Source organism: Malus sylvestris, chromosome 2, assembly GCF_916048215.2.
Source record: "Malus sylvestris chromosome 2, drMalSylv7.2, whole genome shotgun sequence".
NCBI classification, from domain to species: Eukaryota; Viridiplantae; Streptophyta; class Magnoliopsida; order Rosales; family Rosaceae; genus Malus; species Malus sylvestris.
In genome coordinates this window covers 34319192-34342100 of record NC_062261.1, presented here as the reverse complement: position 1 = coordinate 34342100, position 22909 = coordinate 34319192, and the positions used below count along the sequence as shown (strand labels likewise).

The 22909-nt window shown below is 41.4% G+C and overlaps 1 pseudogene; it reads left to right on the top strand.

Annotated features, from left to right (window-relative positions):
* Window positions 1–9410: 9410 nt before the first annotated feature.
* Window positions 9411–10091, top strand: LOC126603334 (alcohol dehydrogenase class-3-like; annotated as a pseudogene).
* Window positions 10092–22909: the final 12818 nt, after the last annotated feature.

The following is a 22909-nucleotide window of genomic DNA, read 5'->3' as shown; positions in this document are numbered from 1 at the left end:
GGAGGGGGATCATTCGGAGCCTCAGTACTGGACAGAACCCTAGAAGGAGGAGGCATCAGAGGTTGATAATTTGGAGCTTCATTACGCGGTACAGCCCCAGAAGACGAAGGCAATAAATGCCTTTGGAACAAACCCACAAATCTCTGATGATCAAGTAAAACCTGACCATCAGTTTCCTTCATCTGGTCAAGCTTCATCTTCATGTTTGTAGCATAGTCATGTGCGAGCCGGTGCAACTGTTTATTCTCATGCTTGAGCCCTCTAATCTCTTGTTTGAGACTCATCACTTCGGCCGCCAATGATTCAACTTGGCGGGTTCGAGCAAATAGGCGTTGGGCCATATTAGACACAGAACCTGCACACTGAACACTGAGAGCCAGCGAATCCTTAACAGCTAACTCATCAGACCGTTTGGAAAGTAGTCTGTTATCTTTGGGAGTGAGAAGGTTCCTGGCCACCACCGCAGCGGTCATATCATTCTTCATCACGGAATCCCCAACGGTAAGAGGACCAGTAGGGGAGACGAAGGATGGGCGCCATATGTTGTCTGGAGAAGGCGGGGCTGCCTCTTCAACAAGGTTCAAGTCAAAACGACGGTCGGAGGGGCCAGACATTTTCAAAGGTGTTGAAGAGAGAAGAGGTCGGACAAATCAAGATCTTAGAAGTGCAAGAATGGAGCTTCTACTGGTGGAGATTCAAGTGTGCTTTGGAACTTAATGCCAGCCCCTATAAAAAGCTGCACTCGACGGAGCCTCAGACATCGAAGAGGCGCCTGCTCAAAAATCGAAGAGGCGTTTGCTTTCTCAAAAGCTGGGCTGCTTAGAGACCACGAGGGTCGATCTCATAAATCGAAGAGGTGTTTGCTTTCTCAAAAGTTGGGCTGCTCAAAGATCACGAAAGCCGATCTCAGAAATCGAAGAGGCGCTCGCTTTCTCAAAAGCTGGGCTCCTCAGAGACCACGAGGGCCGATCTCAGAAATTGAAGAGGCACCTACTTTTCCAGCCTTGTCAGCACCTGTCACACGCACACTCAGCTTTGCGGAAATTATGGGTATTCTGTCGAAGACTTCTGGGGAAGTAGAAAACACATGAATCTTACTGTCCAATCACCCACTTCCCACACGCAACAATAGCTCATGGGTACCACAGATAACTTTGCCAAAGTTCTCTGCCCTCTGACCAAGAAGGGTAAAAGAATAGTAAAGAAACAGCACTAACAAAGTTTAGACCTATAAATTTTGAAGGTCTAGCTACCATATTATTACCCACAAGGGTAAAGGAACAGTACCACTGCTGGATAATTGAAAAGTCCCTGTGTGTCAACCTCTGTGCCTCGTGGCAAGGTAGACTAGCAAACATGCCCAACCTTTACTCACATTCGAGAAAACACTCCCAATAAGATTGCTTGCTCCAAAATCGAAGAGGCACCGTCCTCCGAATCTCGAGAGCCAGACTCCCAACATGACTACTTTCTCAAAAATCGAAGAGAGGGTAAAGGAACAGTACCATTGCTGGATATTTGGAAAGTCCCTGTGTGTCAACCTCTGTGCTTCGTGGCAAGGTAGACTAGCAAACATGCCCAACCTTTACTCACATGCGAGAAAACACTCCCAACAAGATTGCTTGCTCCAAAATCGAAGAGGCACCGCCCTCCGAATCTCGAGAGCCAGACTCCCAACATGATTACTTTCTCAAAAATCGAAGAGACACTGCTCCCCGAATCTCGAGAGCCAGACCCCCAGCATGATTGCTTTCTCAAAAATCGAAGAGGCATCGTTCTCCGAATCAATCGAAGAGGCGCTCGCTTTCTCAAAAGCTGGGCTCCTCAGAGACCACGAGGGCCGATCTCAGAAATCGAAGAGGCACCTACTTTTCTAGCCTTGTCAGCACCTGTCACACGCACACTCAGCTTTGCGGAAATTATGGGCATTCTGTCGAAGACTTCTGGTGAAGTAGAAAGCACATGAATCTTACTGTTCAATCACCCACTTCCCACACGCAACTATAGCTCATGGGTACCACAGATAACTTTGCCAAAGTTTGCCAAAGTTGAGCACGTGAAGCTTGCAGCTCCCACTACATCGCTCTGACCAAGAAAGGTAAAAGAATAGCAAAGAAACAGCACTAACAAAGTTTAGACACATAAATTTTGAAGGTCTAGCTACCATATTATTACCCACAAGGGCAAAGGAACAGTACCACTGCTGGATAATTGGAAAGTCCCTGTGTGTCAACCTCCGTGCTTAGTGGCAAGGTAGACTAGCAAACATGCCCAACCTTTACTCACATCCGAGAAAACACTCCCAACAAGATTGCTTATTCCAAAATCGAAGAGGATCCGCCCTCCGAATCTCGAGAGCCAGACTCCCAACATGATTACTTTCTCAAAAATCGAAGAGACACTGAGCCAGACCCCCAGCATGATTGCTTTCTCAAAAATCGAAGAAGCATCGTTCTCCGAATCTCGAGAGCCAGATACCACATACCACTTTTTCAAAGTGCTCTGACAGAGTTAAAACATGTGAAGCTGGCAGCTCCCACTACCGTGCTATGACCAAGCAGGGTAAAGGAATAGCATTACTACTTGTTGTTAGGGAGACTCCTATATATGTCGACCTCCATCCCCAACGGACAGGCAGACCTGCAAAAATGCTCAACCCTTCCTCATATCTGAGAGGGCACTCCCAACGAAGCCTTTCGAAATATTCAGCTTTCTTTCCCCCCGATAATACCTCTGCAAACAAGCTATACTAGAGCAAGAATATCTCATATCATCAGGGTTAAAAGCAAGAGTATCCCATATCATGCTTTTTCCCTGTCTTTTCCTTTGGCCTTGTTTTTACCTGCAAGACAAGGAGAAAGAGAGCAATCAGTCAGCACTTGAAATCAAGCTCCCAGCCAGGAGCTGACTGCCTGGAACCCCTTACCTGATTACTTACCTGGCATTGCTCTCGAGTACTCATCTTCAACATCTTATGTTTCCAGGGAAGATACCACATCTGCTTGAGGAACAGATAGGGCAAGTGCGAAGGATACAAGGAAGCATGTGGAGACAAGCGTAACAGCACACGTGCCGATACATCCATTACTCTGTCAAAAGCAAAAGTATCCCATATCAGCAGGGTCGAACGTACTCTAGATTTGATGGACTTGTTTTGACCCTCAAATTCTTCAGTCGGCTTTATACTCTGGAGGAAACCAGAAAACCCTCCAGCTCAGTTCAAGAATAAGCCTGTGGAAAGTTACTTCTTCAAAAGCAAAAGTATCCCATATCATATTTTCTCATTTTTCTTCTCTTTATCCTTCATGCTGCTGCAAGATGGGGAGAAGGTGAACAATCAGCCGGAGCTCTGATTGCTTACCTTGTCTGTCACCTCTTTCAGCAGATCCCCTAGCTCGGCGACTTGGGGGACTCCTACTACATGGTTTGTATCGCGCTTGACCAAGCCTGAAACTACAAGTAAGCTTCAAGTGAAATTGATACATTACCTTGTGCATCTCCACCAGTTAAAGATACCACCCCTGGATGGAGGAAGAGTACTTCCAGAGAAGCTGCCACATCTACCTATGAGACAGATAAGGCAAGTCAAGATGATACCACACTCCGATACTTAGAAGTTTCGTGATTACGAGATCATTCTCCCACAATATTTCCTAATGTCATTTGTACTCTAATGTCATTTGTACTAAATCATTCACTTGTACTCACTAAAGGAGAGCTTGAACCTATGTACTTGTGTAAACCCTTCACAATTAATGAGAACTCTTCTATTCCGTGGACGTAGCCAATCTGGGTGAACCACGTACATCCTGTGTTTGCTTTCCTATCTCTATCCATTTATATACTTATCCACACTAATGACCGGAGCAATCTAGCGAAGATCACAAAAAGCGACCGTTTTCGCTACCTAGGATCTATCTTGCAAGAGAACGGAGAATTAGATGGAGATCTCAACCATAGAATACGAGCTGGATGGATGAAGTGTAAGAGTGCATCCAGCGTGTTGTGTGACCGTCGTAGGCCACTGAAGCTCAAGGGAAAATTTTATAGGACGGCAATAAGGCCAGCGATGTTGTATGGCACAGAATGTTTGGGCGGTGAAACATCAACACGTACACAAAATGGGTGTAGCGGAGATGAGGATGCTTCGTGGGATGTGTGGGCACACGAGAAAGGATAAGATTGAGAATGAGGATATCCGAGGTAAAGTAGGAGTAGCCGAAATTGAAGGAAAGATGAGAGAAAATCGGTTCCGGTGATTTGGACATGTGCAAAGAAGGCCGACTGACGCTCCGGTTCGAAGATGTGACTACGGGACAGAGGTTCAGGGCCGAAGGGGTAGAGGAAGACCTAGGAAAACTTTGGAAGAGACTCTAAGAAAAGGCTTAGAGTACTTGGATCTAACGGAGGACATGACACAAAACCGAGCGCAATGGCGTTCTAGGATTCATATAGCCGACCCCACTTAGTGGGAAAAGGCTTTGTTGTTGTTGTTGTTGTTGTTGGTAAAATTTGGATGGTCATTTTGTTTGGTGTGTCCTTTGAATTCTTTTAGGTGCATTCGGAGCCAGAGGCCATAACGATCGGGATGCAAGAGAGCTGGCAACAAGTGGTTAGCCATGCTATGTTATTGTTTAAGCCTTTCCCATTTTATAGTATAAAAGGAATTTCTTTATGTGGGTCCACACTTGTTATCAGGGCACTTGAAGTTACGAATTGCAGCCCTTGATTGTCCTTAATCGAAAGAAAGCATGCAAGGGATGGTACAATATAGTTTAAGCGGCAATCATAATGTTTTGAAAAGCAAAACACTCTTCTTATTCACAATGCCGTGCATGGTTCACAATTTCCTAAAATTTTAGAGTGGCATTTTTATTCTTAGGAAGATCTCACCTCAAGAGCTCCAAACCTCGATGGTTATTGTGGCAAACTCTCATTTCTCCTAAAATTTTAGAGTGGCATGTTTTGATTGTTCTTAATTACTGTAATGGAAGCCCCATGGAAAACTCTCCTCTCTCCTCGCTCGCTCTCTCTCTCTCTCACACACACACACAGAGGAAGACATCCACATTGATCTTTATATGCTTGACAAATACATGAGGTCTCTTTGTGTCTCTCCTTCTAGATTTTGACTAGTATTTTTCATGTCACAATACTCTTCTAGTAAGAAACTCAATCTATGACCTGGTGGTTTGAAATAAAAAAGGAAAGCCTTGAATTATAGCGATCAATTTTTTTTACAGGTCGATCTATGGGCCTTGTGTGATGAGTTCTGATTTCTAAGCTTTATATTTTTCCTTGTTTGTCTCATAGGTGGTTGGTGGTTCTAATTCATGAGGGTTTATAACTCAAATATCAACTACATTTACAGCCACCTGCAAATTTAAAGTGTGATTGGCTTGCAGAAGATGTGTGTCGTCTTGAAGAAACGATTGCAGAGAAGACGAATATCATTGGAGGACCAAGATTGGAACTAGGACTTGAGTTTTGTTTTAGAGTGTGAAGCAAAGTCTCTACATATTTTGGTGATTTGGTATATTTCTTAATATAACTACTCATTTTGTTGTTAATTTTAGTGTAATATTTGAATATATGAATTTTAATAAAGTTAAATTTGCAATTTTGTATATTTACATATATATATATTATTTATTAAATAATTTTTAATTTTTTTTTTTACTTTTGGAATTTTTTTTATAACGAGCATTAGCCGTGATCAATTTGTAATCCACAATGGCCGTAGCACGTGGTGTTAGATCCTAATCTACCACGGGCACAATCCGTGGTTACATTGCATTTGACAACGTGCATAGTGCGTGGTAGAAACAAAGACTTTCTATCACATCCAGAATACTAACAAGCACAATGTCCGTGGTAGATTGCAATTTATCACGGACATCCACCGTGGTAGATGAGCTTTTTTCTTCTAGTGACATAAAAGAACTTAATCGAACCAACGTCTCACTTGTTAAACAATCATTTGGTTAAGAAATCAGATTGTAGCGCAACTTTCACACACACACACACACACACACACACACATACACAATCAAATACAAGCATTGTATGTTGGCGGCCTCCAACAGTTGGCATACTTATTCTCTCTTTCTCTCGAGCCCATCCTGTGACAGAATGCGAATTTAACCAAATCTAGGCTCTGTCAGAGTTTTGACACCTACACCACGCGCTTCTTATATTAACTATGACAGTTCACATTGAATGCTAGGCCTCACTGTCTATGCCATGCCTTACCTTGCTTCCCTATCTTCCTCCCTAGGTTTATAGTGCAAGGCAATTAGTACGTCCGGGTTAGACGTTAGGTTTGTAATGGTCTTTTGGTGGTTCACAATTAATATAGAATGAAAATCAATCAATTATATATAAAAAACAAATCTATTTACCATTTTTCAGTTTAATGGTGAGAATCAGAGATCATGAAGTACCAAAAAGTGAACGCTTTTGTTATCTTAGATCTATCTTGCAAAAAAATCTTGGATCTATCTTGCAAAAGAACAAAAAATTAGATGGATATTAACATAGAATACAAGCTGAATGGATGAAATACAAAAGTGCATCGGGTGTGTAGTGTGACCATCCTATGTCACTAAATCTCAACGAAAAAATTTATAAGATGGCAATAAGGTCAGCAATATTTTACTGTACGTAATGCAAAGATGGAAATACTTCATTGGATGTGCGGGCACACAAGAAAAGACATGATTAAGAACGAAGATATCGAAGGTAAAGCAAGAGTGACCGTAATCCAAGATAAGATGCGAAAAAATTGGTTAAAGTGGTTCAAACTTGTGAAACGAAGACTTATAGATGCTTCGGTTAGAAAAGGCGATTATGAAATAGAGGCTCAAGGCAAAAAGGGTAGAGAAAGATATAGGAAAACTTGAAAATAGACTTTAAGAAAAGACATGAAATTGTTAGAGCTAACAGAACAATTATGGCAAAATCGAGCACAATGATATTTTAGGATTCATACAACCTAATTTAATAGGATAAGATTTTTTTTATTGTTTATTATTGTACTTACCTTTTTTCGGTTGGATGCTTTTTGTTTGTACCATACTTGACCTATCCCGAAACTACTAAGCACCAGTCAACGTTATACCGTCAAGGACCCATAAGAGTTTCCCTCCAACCAGGAGGCCAATCACAGTGCAACACGTGTCGACATCAGAAGCCAATCACAGCGCGACACGTGTCAACATCAGAAGCCAATCACAACACGACACGTGTCAATGTCAGAACAAAGCTAGAAACTCTTCTATAAAAGGAGATCATTCTCCCACAATATTTCCTAATGTCATTTGTACTAAATCATTCACTAGTACTCACTAAAGGAGAGCTTGAACCTATGTACTTGTGTAAACCCTTCACAATTAATGATAACTCCTCTACTCCGTGGACGTAGCCAATCTGGGTGAACCACGTACATCTTGTGTTTGCTTCCCTGTCTCTATCCATTTACATACTTATCCACACTAGTGACCGGAGCAATCTAGCGAAGGTTACAAACTTAACACTTTCTGTTGTACCAAAGTCCTCGCTGATTTTGTGCATCAACATTTGGCGCCGTATGTGGGAACGACACTTATTCCCACTATCTTCAGCTTTGTTAAACTGGTTTCCTCCATTTGTGCACTCTCTTTTGACCAGGCATCCCTTTCCAACATGGGGAGCGAAGGAAGCCACATCACACAGAATGACACCCCTCTTGCACCTGGTGCGAAGCAACGAAAGAAGGAACAAAAGAAGTTTGCTCTTCAGGCTAAAGTCGATGAGCTGGAGGCTCAGAACAACAAGATAGCGATAAAGAATGAGATCCTCCAAGAGCAATATGTGAAGGTCTTCGAGATGCTCCACTAGGCTAGATATACTAAAACACATGAGCTTATCACCCAAGTGGAAGTCAACCATTAACTGGGTGCCCCCCAACACAGAAGGTCATTTGCCCTCAACATGGGTATTCCTATTGAGGAGCGAGCTACTCATCGAAATGGTGACCAACATGAGACTTCTCTCAACCCAGCTGCTTCGACCCGAAGCAGGAGAAGTGGAGGAAGGCACCTCCCTACAGAAGGAGTGGAAGAATCGAAAGCCGTCTTTCGTGACTGTCGAGACTTCCTAAAGCAACGTGGAGACAATCCCATCCATGTAAGCTCGAAGATCAATGACCCAAGGGTCTCTGAAAGACTCGGTCCCCTCCTATGTCCCAGGCCAGCTACCAATTTGGGGAAGGGGCAACAAGTCCTAGAGAAACACGAAGGTATAGGGGACTCAGAGATGTTCTGACAGACATACCTTGAAAGTCAGTACGGCAAGTCCAGGGAAAAATCACATGCTCTTGATCAAACCTTCCTACTTTCAAGAGGAGATGAAGATTTACGAAAGAAAGCTCCAGTGGTACATGACTCCACTCAGGACCCTCTTGTCTTACAGCTCCTTAAGGAAGTAAACAAGTTGAAGGCCGAACGACAAGTTGAGATACCTGATTGGAACCAACCTAGGCCTGGCCCTATTACAAGGAGGATCCTCGACACCCCCCTCCAAGCAAAGACAAAGCAAAAGCTTGGCTTGCAACTCTATACTGCTATACTGGAAATGAGGACCCAATTGAACACCTTAACCTCTTTGAGTCCACCATGGCATACCAGATGCATACCGACGAAGAGCGATGTCTTCTCTTCCCCTCCACCCTCTCTAGCGGAGCTCTAAACTGGTATTGCCGTCTTCCACCTGAGACGGTAGACTCATTTGAGGAATTGAGAAAACTGTTTATTTCTCAACACATTTTCCAGATCGATCGCTTGCATTTTGCGGATGACTTGTACACTATTCGCCAGAAGCTAGACGAGTCATTACGTATGTATGCTGGCCGCTTCAGCCATGAGTATTCTCGTTGTGCCGAGGCAGACGACAAGACTGTCCTCAAAGCCTTCACGGCAGGCCTACGTGATTGTTTCTTTAAGTACATGATCAATGCCAACACTTGGAAGACTTACTCTGAGGTGATGACGCATGCTTATAACTATGCCTCCGCCGAGGCAAAGACATACCAAGGGAAACCCCCAACAACCATCCCCTATCAGCAAGTAGGGAGTAGAAGCCAGACCCACATAAATGAGAAGACCTCAACCTTCCAAACGGTAGCGGTGCCTCCCCTTGCCTTACTTAATACATCTTTGTGTTCTTGAGCGTTTGTGTGATTCACGGTCGAATTTACGTTGGTCCAAGATCCTCCAGATTTTATGTATCAACATTTGGCGCCATCTGTGGGAAATTGACACGAAAAGCTATGTCGTTTCTCTTTCATTTTTTTCATCTCACCACCGTGAAACCTTCACAACCTCACCACTGTCCACCGTGGATCTGCAAAACCCAAGAAATCATAAACCCCCACTATCTCTCTCTTTCTCTCTCTCTCTCTCTCCCTGTTTTGCTTTGTGGTTTCAGTCAAATCCATGGCTACCCAAGGTCAAGTCATCACCTGCAAAGCGGCGGTGGCCTGGGAACCCAATAAGCCGTTGGTGATCGAAGACGTGTAGGTGGCTCCGCCGCAGGCTGAAGAGGTCCGGGTCAAGATTCTGTACACCTCTCTCTGCCACACCGACGCTTATACCTGGGGCGGCAATGATCCTGAAGGTCTCTTCCCTTGTATTCTTGGTCACGAGGCTGGAGGGATTGTTGAGAGCTTTGGTGAAGGTGTTACTGAAGTTCATCCAGGAGACCATGTAATCCCTTGTTACCAGGCAGAATGCAGAGAATGCAAGTTATGTGAATCAAGGAAGACAAATCTCTGTGGAAAAGTACATGCTGCCACTAGATTTAGAGTCATGATGAGTGATCGCAAGAGCCGTTTCTCCATAAACGGAAAACCTATCTATCATTTTATGGGAACATCAGTGAAGATCTCGGTTGAGCTACAATCACTGACTTTCAGTCAAGCATACGAGAAGAAAACATATACAGTGACTTTTGTTGCTGGTTCTTCGCCATCCGGTACAAGCAGCTTTGCTCGGTTGGTATGGTCCAATGGGAAACGCACAGTAGGCAGTCCAATTGCATTCACCTGGATATAATTTTGAACAGCAGCAGGCGAAGAAGAGCAGGAAAGGGCAAGGTCTCTCCTAAAAGAACCAAGGCTCGGACTAGCTAGTTACAGGCTCATCGTCTGCCTCTGAGTTATCTTCTGTTTGTTCCCCACCTTCTCAAGGCTAGAACGTGCATGAAGCTTTATCAAAAGCTACAGACCACCAAATTCAAAAAAAGATAAGATGCCTTTGCTTTTGCTTTTGGTGTCAACCACTCTCACAAAGGAAAAAGAAAAAAACTCACAGATAAGAACATTTTTCCCAACACTTTTATTATTAGCTTCCACTTCAAATATTTCTGCCACACCTTGTCTGCCGTGCTAATATATATATATATATATATATATATATATATATATATATATAAGTACATGCAGAGAGTGATGGTGTGTGGTGTCACATGACATGCACAGTAACAGACGAATACAATATGTGATGATTATGGCACCTAATGAAACTACCTGCCATTTTATATCCCCATTGTGGCTAATATATATGTATATATATATTCTAATAACCTACATATTTAGGCAATACCTAATATATTATTGATTTATGCAGCATGTCATTTATCAAACAATTGAATAAATCATTTATTCATGACTATATATATACACACACACATTTAGGCAATACCTAATATATTGTTGATTTATGCAACATGTCATTTATCACACAACATAATAAATCATTTATTCACAGAAGGCACATAGTACAATATTTTACTTTGACAAACTTTGTCAATTTGATTTATACAGTCACACTTATGCTGCCATTTATTGTCAAGAATTATTGAGCAACTAGATCCACTGATCAACATTGTTGCTGATTAAAAGAACCCAATATGCGAACCCGACAAGCAGACCCAAATCATGTCGAGAATCAACTCATAATGAGTGCATGTCGACATAAAGTAGATATTGCAATGAGGAATACCACGAGCCGAGCCGCCTCGCAGCGAGCATAGCCTCTAGCTGAGTATTGCTTTATGTTGAGCATTGCCTTGTGTTGAGTACTGGTTCAAGACATCTAGCCACTTCGGCCCGTACATGGATTGGATTTGAAGTCTCCAGCCAAAAGACTCTTTTGATTGAAGACTTGGGGGACTACTGTTGGTACCATATTATATTGGGCCTCGTTATTTGGGCTTCTTGACATTGAGCCTATGATTTATGTAAAAGGGGATGAGCTCTTAGTTTATAAAAGAGCCTTCTTACCCTCACAATCCTCAGGTCTCATCCTCACATACATGAGTGACAAAGCTCACAAACAGAGAATCTCTCTCAAACTCTCTCTTTCTCTGGGGGACTCCCCCACACACTTGTAATACATACATTCATACAGAGAAATACAATTAACATCAGTGTGGACGTAGCCCAAACATTGGGGTGAACCACGATACATCTTTGTGTTCTTAAGCGTTTGTGTAATTCACGGCTGGATTTACGTTGGTCCGAGATCCACCGGATTTTGTGCATCAACAGATGGTAATGTCGAACGGCCTGTCTACTAAGCTAGCAAGGCCTTACAAGATGCGGAGACACGATACTCCAACATTGAGAAATTGTCTCTAGCATTGGTCATGTCTGCTCGAAAACTTCACCCTTACTTTCAAGCACACTCCATCATCGTGCTTACCAATCATCCTCTTCGACAGATACTCCAAAGTCTTGACACTTCTGGACGAATGATCAAATGGGCGATAGCATTGGGTGAGTTTGACATCTCCTACCAACCAAAGCCAGCTGAGAAGGGCCAAGCAGTGGTAGACTTCATCGCCGACTTTATATATCCTATTGACATTGTTTCTACGCCTAAAGAAGTGGTTTCATTACCCTCGGAAGCTCAGAAAACCAACAGCCCCAACATGGAGTCTATATGTTGATGGCTCGTCCAACCAACAGGGTTGTGGAGCAGGACTAGTCCTTACGACCCTTAAAAAAGTGGCGATGAAGTATGCTCTTCGTTTCAAATTCAAGGCGTCAAACAATGAGGCCGAATATGAAGCCCTCCTAGCAGGCTTACGTTTGGCCAAACACCTTGGGGTTAAACGAATTGATATCTTCAGTGACTCCCAATTGGTGGTTAACCAGGTCACCAACAACTTTGACGCTAAGGATAGCTCCATGGCAGCATATCTGGCACAAACACAATTGTTGCTCAAGCACTTCCACTACCAGATCACCCAAATTCCTCGAGCGGCAAACAGTCATGCAGATGCTTTGGCTCGCCTCGCCTCAGCGGTGGAAGACAAGATTGGGAGAAAAATTCAGGTCGAATTGTTGGCAGCACCAAGCACCATGGCTGCGGAAGTCTGCAACTTACAACATGGGGATAGTTGAATTACCCCGATTTATAAATTCCTTGCTCATGGCACCCTTCCAAATGACAAAGTCCAAGCTAAGCAGATTCGTTACAAGGCTACCCGTTACTTGATCATTAATGACCAACTCTACAAGCGGGGTTTTAACCTACCATACCTAAGATGCCTTACGCCCGCGGAGGCGGAAACTGTCCTTCGGGAAATACATGAAGGAGTTTACGGAGATCATGCTGGATCTCGATCCCTAGCACACAAGGCCTTTCACCAAGGATATTACTGGCCAACACTCCACCAAGATGCCATCCGAATATCCCGCTCATGTGATAAGTGTCAACGCTACGCAACTATTCCTCACTCATTTCCCCGAGCCGCTCACTCCTATGATCAGCCCTTGGCCCTTCGCCCAATGGGGACTTGATTTGATCGGCTCAATGCCTGCAGGGAAAGGCAAGGTCTGCTATGCAATCGTTACAGTTGACTATTTCACAAAGTGGGCCGAAGTAGAACCTTTGGCAACCATTACTGAGGCAAAAATAGAAGACTTCGTATGGAAGAACATCCTTTGCAGATTCGGCATTCCCAATGCGATAGTCACTGACAACGGGCGATAGTTCGACAACAATAAGTTCAGGATCTTCTGCTCTAAGTTTAACATCAACTTATGTTTTGCCTCCTCAGCTCATCCCCAGTCTAATGGACAAGTTGAAGCTATCAACAAAATGATCAAGCGAACTTTGAAAACCAGCTTGGATAAGGCTAAAGGTTGTTGGCCAGAATTTGTACCCCAAGTTCTTTGGTCATACCGCACTTCGTATCAGACATCAACAGGAGAAACCCCATTCTCACTTGCCTTTGGTACAGAGGCAGTTGTCCCAGTTGAGCTTGAGCAAGCAACGTTCCGAGTCCAGAACTACGTGCAAAGCGAAAATGACAAACAACTTACCCTCAACTTAGATCTAGTTGATGAACACATAAACCAGGCTCACTTGAGGAATGTCGCATACAAGCAGCGCATCTCCAACTACTATGACTCAAGGGTCAAACCTCGTTCTTTCAAAGTGGGAGACTGGGTATTGAAGAAAAGATTACTCTGCGACAGTGTCCCGAGTGAATGAACACTTAGTCCAAATTGGGATGGACCGTTTGAAGTTGTTGGCATCAGTCGCCTTGGCTCCTACAAGCTTAGAAGCTTCAATGGCAAGACCCTTGGCCATCCATGGAACGATGATCACTTGAAGTACTATTACAAGTAAACTCACATCGTACAAGTGTTAAGCTTCAGTCGTTCGGCATCATATGTAACGAAGACTATTTGGCATCAATTTAATAAAGAGGTGATTTAGATAACTCGGTCCTAATCCACTTACATTCCTAGCAATGAAACACTCAGGTTCAAAGCTTCAACATGAATGCTTCCAACATGAAACAAAGTCTAAGTATATGTCAACAAGACTATGCAAATAAACGAACAATTTCACAGTATATTCGTTCAATCATACATTCCAACACATTCATACATAAGCCAATTGTGCTTCGAAAGGGTTCAACATACTTTGTGTCATTTAACACTTGCTACAATGTGCCTCGACACCTTGCCCTTATTCTCACCAACCAGGTGATGAAATGTGAAGAAGGAACTCATCTTCATGCCACCAACCAGGTGATGAAATGTACAACCCGTACTCTCCATCATGCAACCAACCAGGTGATGAAACGTACAACCCGTACTCTCCTTCATGCCACCAACCAGGTGATGAAATGTACAACCCGTACTCTAATATCATTTGGCAACTTGCCACTCATGCCACCAACCAGGTGAAGAAGGAACTCATCTTCATGCCACCAACCAGGTGATGAAATGTACAACCCGTACTCTAATATCATTTGGTAAATTGCCATTCATGCCACCAACCAGGTGAAGAAGGTACTCATCCTCGTGCCACCAACGAGTTGATGAAATGTGATGAAAGGTGATGAAGGAACTCACCTTCGTACCACCAACCAAGTGATGAAAGTAACTCACCATTCATTCCACCTACCAGAACACGAGTGGTACAACTTGTACATGTGAACTCCTAGCATTCATAAATAATAAAAAACCCTCAAGCTTGACAACTCAACTAGGGGAGCACTTATGCCCAACAAGAGTTATAGTCACCAACAAAGTCTTATTGCAAGCCAACAACAACTTCAGTGCATGGCATACAAAGATCAAGCTATTCAGCCCTCTTGCATCTGCTTCAGACATTTCTCTTCTGTAACAATGCAAACACTACAACTCGTAGAAAGCTTCACGCACTCTTGATCAAGACAGTATGAAGCAAAACCAATTTATGGTGCCAACAAGAGCTTCATCAATGGAGGGTAACCACAATTCTCAAAAGCTTCACACACTCTTGATCAAGACAATGTGAAGCAAAAAATTTATGGTGCCAACAAGAGCTTCATCAAAAGAGTTCAACCACAATTCTCAAAAGCTTCACACACTCTTGATCAAGACAGTGTGAAGCAAAACCAATGTATGGTGCCAACAAGAGCTTCATCAATGGAAGGCAACCACAATTCTCAAAAGCTTCACACACTCTTGATCAAGACAATGTGAAGCAAAACCAATTTATGGTGCCAACAAGAGCTTTATCAATGGAGGGCAACCACAATTCTCAAAAGCTTCACACTCTTGATCAAGACAGTGTGAAGCAAAACCCATTTATGGTGCCAACAAGAGCTTCATCAAAAGAGTTCAACCACAATTCTCAAAAGCTTCACACTCTTGATTAAGACAGTGTGAAGCAAAACCAATTTATGGTGCCAACAAAAGCTTCATCAATGAAGGGCAACTACAACCCGTAGAAAGCTTCACACACTCTTGATCAAGACTGTTCGAAGCAAATTCAATTTATATGGTTCATCCAAACCTTCGACTACTACAAGGTGTGGCTTTCATCCAAACCTTCGACTACTAGAAGGTGTGGCTTGCATCACAATCTCTTTCTCAAAAGCTTCACACTATCTTGATCAAGATAGTGTGAAGCAAAATCAATTCATGGTACCTAACAAAGCTTCACCACAAAAGCTTCACCAACAAAAGCTGCATTAATGGAGGACAACTACAAATTCTCAAAAGCTTCACACTATCTTGATCAAGATAGTGTGAAGCAAAATCAATTCATGGTACCCAACAAAAGCTTCAACTCCAAAGCTTCACCTACAAAGCTTCAACTCCAAAGCTTTACCTATAAAAGCTTCAACACAAAAGCTTCAACTCCAAAGCTTCACCTACAAAGCTTCAACACAAAAGCTTCACCCATAAAAGCTTCACACACAATAGCTTCACCTACAAAAGCTTCACCACAAAAGCTTCACCAACAAAAGCTTTATCAATGGAGGACAACTACAAATTCTCAAAAGCTTCACACTATCTTGATCAAGATAGTGTGAAGCAAAATCAATTCATGGTACCCAACAAAAGCTTCAACTCCAAAGCTTCACCTACAAAGCTTCAACTCCAAAGCTTCACATACTAAAGCTTCAACACAAAAGCTTCACCTACAAAGCTTCAACTCTAAAGCTTCACCTACAAAGCTTCAACACAAAAGCTTCACCCATAAAAGCTTCACCCACAATAGCTTCACCCACAAAAGCTTCACCTACAAAAGCTTCACCCACTACAAAAGCTTCACCCACAAAAGCTTCACCTAGAAAAGCTTTACCTACAAAGCTTCAACACAAAAGCTTTACCTACAAAAGCTTCACACACTCTTGATCAAGATAGTGTGAAGTAAAATCAATTCATGGTACCCAACAAAGCTTCAACCTCAAAGCTTCACCTACAAAGCTTCAACACCAAAGCTTCACCTACAAAGCTTAAAAAATATATATAATTTTTTTTTTCCGGAAATTCGAAAATTCGAAAAATTTGAAAATTCAAAAATTCGGAAACTCAAAAATTCAAAAAAAAAAAAAAAAATTGCCTAGGCCTCATCTTCTTTGGGCCTAACAACTTTCATAACAAATACATATGAAGGAGGAGTTTTGGGCTACCACTTAGAAAGGAAATGCCTCATTTGTCAACTCCCTCAACCGGAGACTTGGGGGACTCCTACCATATGCTACTGCACCTTAATACTCAGAAGTCTCACGACCACTCAGTGACTTGGATTTTTCAAGTCTCCAACCGAGAAGTTTTCCTCACTCGAGAAATTAAGGGATCACTACCTCAACATACATGCTTCACTCACAAAGCTTCAACATACAAGCTTCAACAAAAGAAAAAAAATTCAAAGAACTTAGTGAAGAAGGCTTTGGTGTATTTAACACAATACGTTGAAATGAAGCAAAGCTTATTTATTGATATCTCCGATAAGTTACAAATATGTACATATACATGAATCAAAATAAACAAACAAGATGGAGCCTTCACAAAGGTTGCTCAGGAGAAGTCTCAGCAGTCCGCAGAGCCCCAGAAAGAGAAGCCACCGGAGGGTGATCATTCGGAGCCTCAGTATTGGACAGAACCCCAGAAGGATGAGGCATCGGAGGTTGATCATTTGAAGCTTCATTACGCGGTACGGCCCCAGAAGACGAAGGCAATAAATGCCTTTGGAACAAACCCACAAACCTCTGATGATCAAGTAAAATCTGACCATCAGATTCCTGCATCTGGTCAAGCTTCATCTTCACGTTTGTAGCATAGTCATGTGCGAGCCTGTGCAACTGTTTATTTTCATGCTTGAGCCCTCTAATCTCTTATTTGAGACTTATCACTTCAGCCGCCAATGATTCAACTTGGCGGGTTCGAGCAAATAGGCGTTGGGCCATTAGACACAGAACCTGCACACTGAACACTGAGAGCCAGAGAATCATTAATTCCTTGTTTAAAAGAAATCTTTCTTTTTTGTTTGGGTTGGATCCACCCCTTCGATTGATTGTATAGTTTCTTAAAACACACAATATCTAAAAATTTACCTTACCCTTTTTCAATTGATTCTATTAAAAAACAAAATTTTGATTTTTCAGTCACAAAAGCAAAACAAACTGGAACCGTTAACTATTAATTAATGAATGATTCTTGAATTTGAATAAAAAATTGCGTTTCCTTAATGATATAAGAAAAGAAAAATCCTTAACAACCAACTCATCAGACCGTTTGGAAAGTAGTCTGTTATCTTTGGGAGTGAGAAGGTTCCTGGCCACCACCGCAGCGGTCATATCATTCTTCATCACAGAGTCCCCAACGGTAAGAGGACCAGCAAGGGATAAGAAAGATGGGCGCCATATGTTGTCTTGAGGAGGCATGACTGCCTCTTCACCAAAGTTCAAGTCAAAACGATGGTCGGATGGGCCAGACATTTTCAGAAATGATGAAGGAGAAATGAGGTCCAATAAATCTTTGAAGTACGAAAATAAAGGGAAAATTCCTACAAGCAATAACTCTCTGAACGTACTTCTTGCACATAATTGGTGCCCTTATAAAAGAAAGGGCAGCAGGGCCGTTTGTTCAAAAATCGAAGAGGTACCACTCTCCGGATTTCGAGAAGCAGATTTTCCTGAGTAAAATATGTCGACAATCCCCAAATGCAACATCAGCTCCTCAGGTACCACAGATAACTTTGCCAAAGATCTTTGACAAAGTTTAGACACATAAAATTTGAAGGTCCTGCTACCCTACTATTACCCACAAGGGTAAAGGAACAACACCACTGCTTGATAACTGGAAAGTCCCTATGTGTGTCAACCTCCGTGCTCCGTGGCAAGGCAGACTGGAAAAAATGCCCAACCTTTACTCACATTCGAGAAAACACTCCTAACAAGATTGCTTGCTCAAAAATCGAAGAGGCACCGCTCTCCGAATCTCGAGAGCCAGACTCCCAACAGGATTACTTTCTCAAAAATTGAAGAGGCACCACTCTCCGAATCTCAAGAGCCAGACTCCTAACAGGATTGCTTTCTCAAAAATCGAAAAGGCACCGTTCTCCGAATCTAGAGAGCCAGATCCCTGACAGGATTGCTTGTTCGAAAACTGAAGAGGCACCGCTCTCCGAACTTCGAGAGCCATATTTCCTTGGATAAAGCTTGTCTCAATCTTCACACGCAACATCAACTTTCCAGATACCACAGACCACTTTTTCAAAGTGCTCTGACAAAGTTAAAACACGTGAATTTTGCAGCTCCCACTACATTGCTATGACCGAGAAGGGTAAAGGAACAGCGTTACCATTCGCTGTTGGGACTATTCCTATATATGTCGACCTTCATCCTCTACAGCCAGGCAGACCTGCAAATAAAAAAAATACTCAACTTTTCTTCACATCCGAGAAGGCACTCTCAGCAAAGTCTCTCGAAATACTCAGCTTCTTTTCCCCCCGATAATACCTCTGCAAACAAGCCACACTAGACCAAGAGTATCTCATATCATCAGGGTTAAAAGCAAAAGTATCCCATATCATGCTTTTTCCCTGTCTTTTCCTTTGGCCTTGTTCTTACCTGTAAGACAAGGAGAAAGAAAGCAATCAGTCGAAACCTGAAATCAAACTTTCGATCTGGAACTAATTGCCCAGAACCTTTGCCTGGTTGCTCACCTAGCATTGCTCTCAAGTACTCATCCTCAACTGTTGTCAAGGTCACAAATCCTTTCGGCAAATACTTCAGAACAATTGATACGATATTGGCTATTTACACTGAAGCTGCCAAGCATGGATGAGTCACTGAGAAGTAGTGCTCTGAAGGACCATTCAAATACAAAGGTTGTGAACCACTTATGCGATGCAAAAGATTGAAGCAGAAGGTTCAACGATGAGCTAGAACAGATCACTATAACACGACGCCCTCCCTGCAGAATCGCATAATCTAGACAGAGGAGTCTAAGTCAAATCTAAGCTCGGCATCGCTGCCCTATCCGAAGAGCTCAAGAAACTTCAACAACCTTTCGCTAGCAACGTCGCCAAAGAGCAAAGCCTCGCCATACCACATCCACTACTTTGTCAACAGCAAAAGTATCCCATATCATCAAGGTCGAACGAACTCTTGATTTGATGAACTTGTTTTGACCCTCAAATTCTTGAGTCGGCCTTATACTCTGGAGGAAACTAGAAAACCCTTCAGCCCAGTTCAAGAATAAGCCTGTGGAAAGTTACTTCTTCAAAAGCAAAAGTATCTCATATCATCTCTTCTCCTTTTTCTTCTCTTTATCCTTCATGCTGCCTGCAAGATAGGGAGAATGAGAACAATCAGCAGGAACTCGAAATCAAACTTCTGATCTGGGATTGATTACTTGGAGCTCTGATTGCTTACCTTGTCTGTCACCTCTTTCGATAGATCTCCTAGCTTGGCGACTTGGGGGACTCCTACTACATGGTTTGTATCGCGCTTGACCAAGCCTGAAACTATAAGTAAGCTTCAAGTGAAATTGATACGTTACCTTGTGCATCTCCACCGGTTAAAGATACCACCCCTGGATGGAGGAAGAGTACTTCCAGAGAAGATACCACATCTACCTATGAGACAGATAAGGCAAGTGAAGACGATACCACACTTCGATACTTAGAAGTTTCGTGATTACTCAGTGGCTTGGATCTTGCAAGTCCCCAACCGAGGAACTTCCCTCACTCGGGAACTTAGGAGAGCACTGTTTGTACCATACTTGACCAATCCCGAAACTACTAAGCACCAGTCAACGTTATACTGTCAATGACCCAGAAGAGTTTCCCTCAAACCAGGAGGCCAATCATAGTGCGACACGTGTCGACATCAGAAGTCAATCACAGCGCAACACGTGTCAACATCATAAGCCAATCACAATATGACACGTGTCAATGTCAGAACAAAGCTAGAAACTCTTCTATAAAAGGAGATCATTCTCCCACAATATTTCCTAATGTCATTTGTACTAAATCATTCACTAGTACTCACTAAAGGAGAGCTTGAACCTATGTAACCCTTCACAATTAATGAGAACTCCTCTACTCCGTGGACGTAGCCAATATGGGTGAACCACGTACATCTTATGTTTGCTTCCCTGTCTCTATCCATTTACATACTTATCCACACTAGTGACCGGAGCAATCTAGCGAAGGTCACAAACTTAACACTTTCTGTTGTACCAAAGTCCTCGCTGATTTTGTGCATCAACACTTTTTTATTTTGTTTTTGAGTAAATTGGAGCAATGGTCCCTCAACTTTAATCAAATTGGAGCAATGGTCCCTCAACTAAAAATCCATTGTCATTGGTCCCTTAACTTATCAAAATGTGTAGCTATAGTCCTTTTCATCAATTTCATCAAAATTTTGTCAAAATAAGTTATGTTGGAATGACTATTTATACAATTAGGGTCCCTCAACTCATCAAAGTGTGTAATTATGGTCATTTTCGTCAACTACGTCAAAATTTTTGTCAAAACGAGTTATGTTGGAAGGACCATTGCTACAATTGGGTTAAACTTAAGGGACTATTTCTCTAGTTGAATTAAAGTTGAGGGACCAAAGGTAATGGATTTTTAGTTGAGGGACCATAGCTGTACGTTTTGATGAGTTGAGGGACCAATGGTAATGGATTTTTAGTTAAGGGACCATTGCTCCAATTGAGTTAAAATTAAGGGATCATATCTACAATTTATTCTTTGTTTTTTTAGTTAATTAAAACATAGAAAAATATATCGAACCGTTTATGGTTAGTTCGGTTACTTGGGTATATGAAGCCGTTGTACTGAATAAGACCAACGAACACCTCATTACTAATTATAGTTAAATGAAAAAAAAAAAAAAAAGAAAGAAAACTATGGAAGAGAGGAGCCAGGATGACCAATGATGTTTAACTATACTAGAAACGATCCAATAAAAATTAACTATACTAGAAACGACTACAAACTACAAAATAACCGAACAATTTTACGCCGTATATTACACCAAAAGTTTTGTTTTCTTTGGGAGCCTTACCTTTCCTCCATCCCTGCCATTGCGACTTGCAAGAAAGTTTGTATTGTGTACACACACACACACAGACACACACATACATATATAGATATATCACCGTTTCTCTCTGAGATGGGGTTTCTCCTTAGGTAAAGACCAGAAGGATTAGGGAAGTATATTATACATAATGTCTTATTTTAAGTTGACTGGGAGTGTTGGTGGGGAAGATTTTGTGATAACCAGTAACACAAAAGATTTAATTGTGGTATGCTTCAATAAAACGATATCCCCAACAGGACTATGGCGAGCACACAACCCCTTTATGTCAGCTCTTTCAGTTCTTGTTATAAGACTGAGCATCGCCGTCTTCAGCACTCGTATTTTTATGATCGCCTTAAAACCCTTGCATCAACCACGCATTGTTGCTGAGATTCTTGTAAGCAGTACCATCCTTCCTTATTCCTCTCTTGTTATATTTTTCTTACATCTGTCTTATTACTGAAAATATGATTTTAGCCCTTCTAACTCAATTTTCGTCATATAAAACCCTACATAACTTTTTTACTCAAAGAAAACCCAATGACTAGGATTCACATAAGCAAATTCATTAATCTTTCATATTACTTCACACATTTTACATTTTTCACATGCCTAAAATACCCCTATTACATATTTGATGTAGACAATTAATTGTGAAGAGAGAGTAAATGATTTTGCAACAAGAAAAAAAAGACATTAATGTTAAAAATTTATTGCATATTAATTTTTTAGAAAGGCTTTGAATTTTCATAAAACTATTCGATTCAGTTTTTTTTCACCCTACTCTTGAATACTTTTGAATTTATCCTTTTTTTATTAATATATTAGAACATTGTATTTCATTATCTACATGCACATTAATTTACCTACAACAATTATACCATGGGTGTAATATAATATCTCTTTTTTACAATGATGCAAAATAATGTTTATACTAACAACAAAACGTACTACTACATGGAAAATAATTTACCTATATTAAGAAGAAATGTAGTTCGATGCATAGTATTATAAATACTATGTTACACCCATGTTTATACAACAGTAAAACGTGCTTAACATATATAACAATACATGGAAAATAATTTACCTACAAGTTAGATAAATGTTATTTGGTTGGGTGTAGTATAATTTTTTTTAATAATTGGAAAAATTAAATATAACTAGGTGTAGTGTAATTTTTTTATATAATTAGAACAAATTAATTTACCTACCTACTATTTGAAATGTTCATTTCTAATGATGCAAAATGTTCATTACCTAACTACAAATTAATTTCCAATAATTTACCTACAACAATTATACTATGGGTGTAATGTAATATTTTTCTTTACAATGATACAAAATATTGTATGTACCAACAACAAAACGTGCCTAACATAAGTACTTGTACATGGAAAATAATATACCTACAACAAAGGAAATGCAGATTGATGTATAAAATCAACAATATTATGTTCCACTCATGTTTATACAACAACAAAACGTGTCTAACATATATAACAATACATAGAAAATAATTTACCTACAAGTTAGA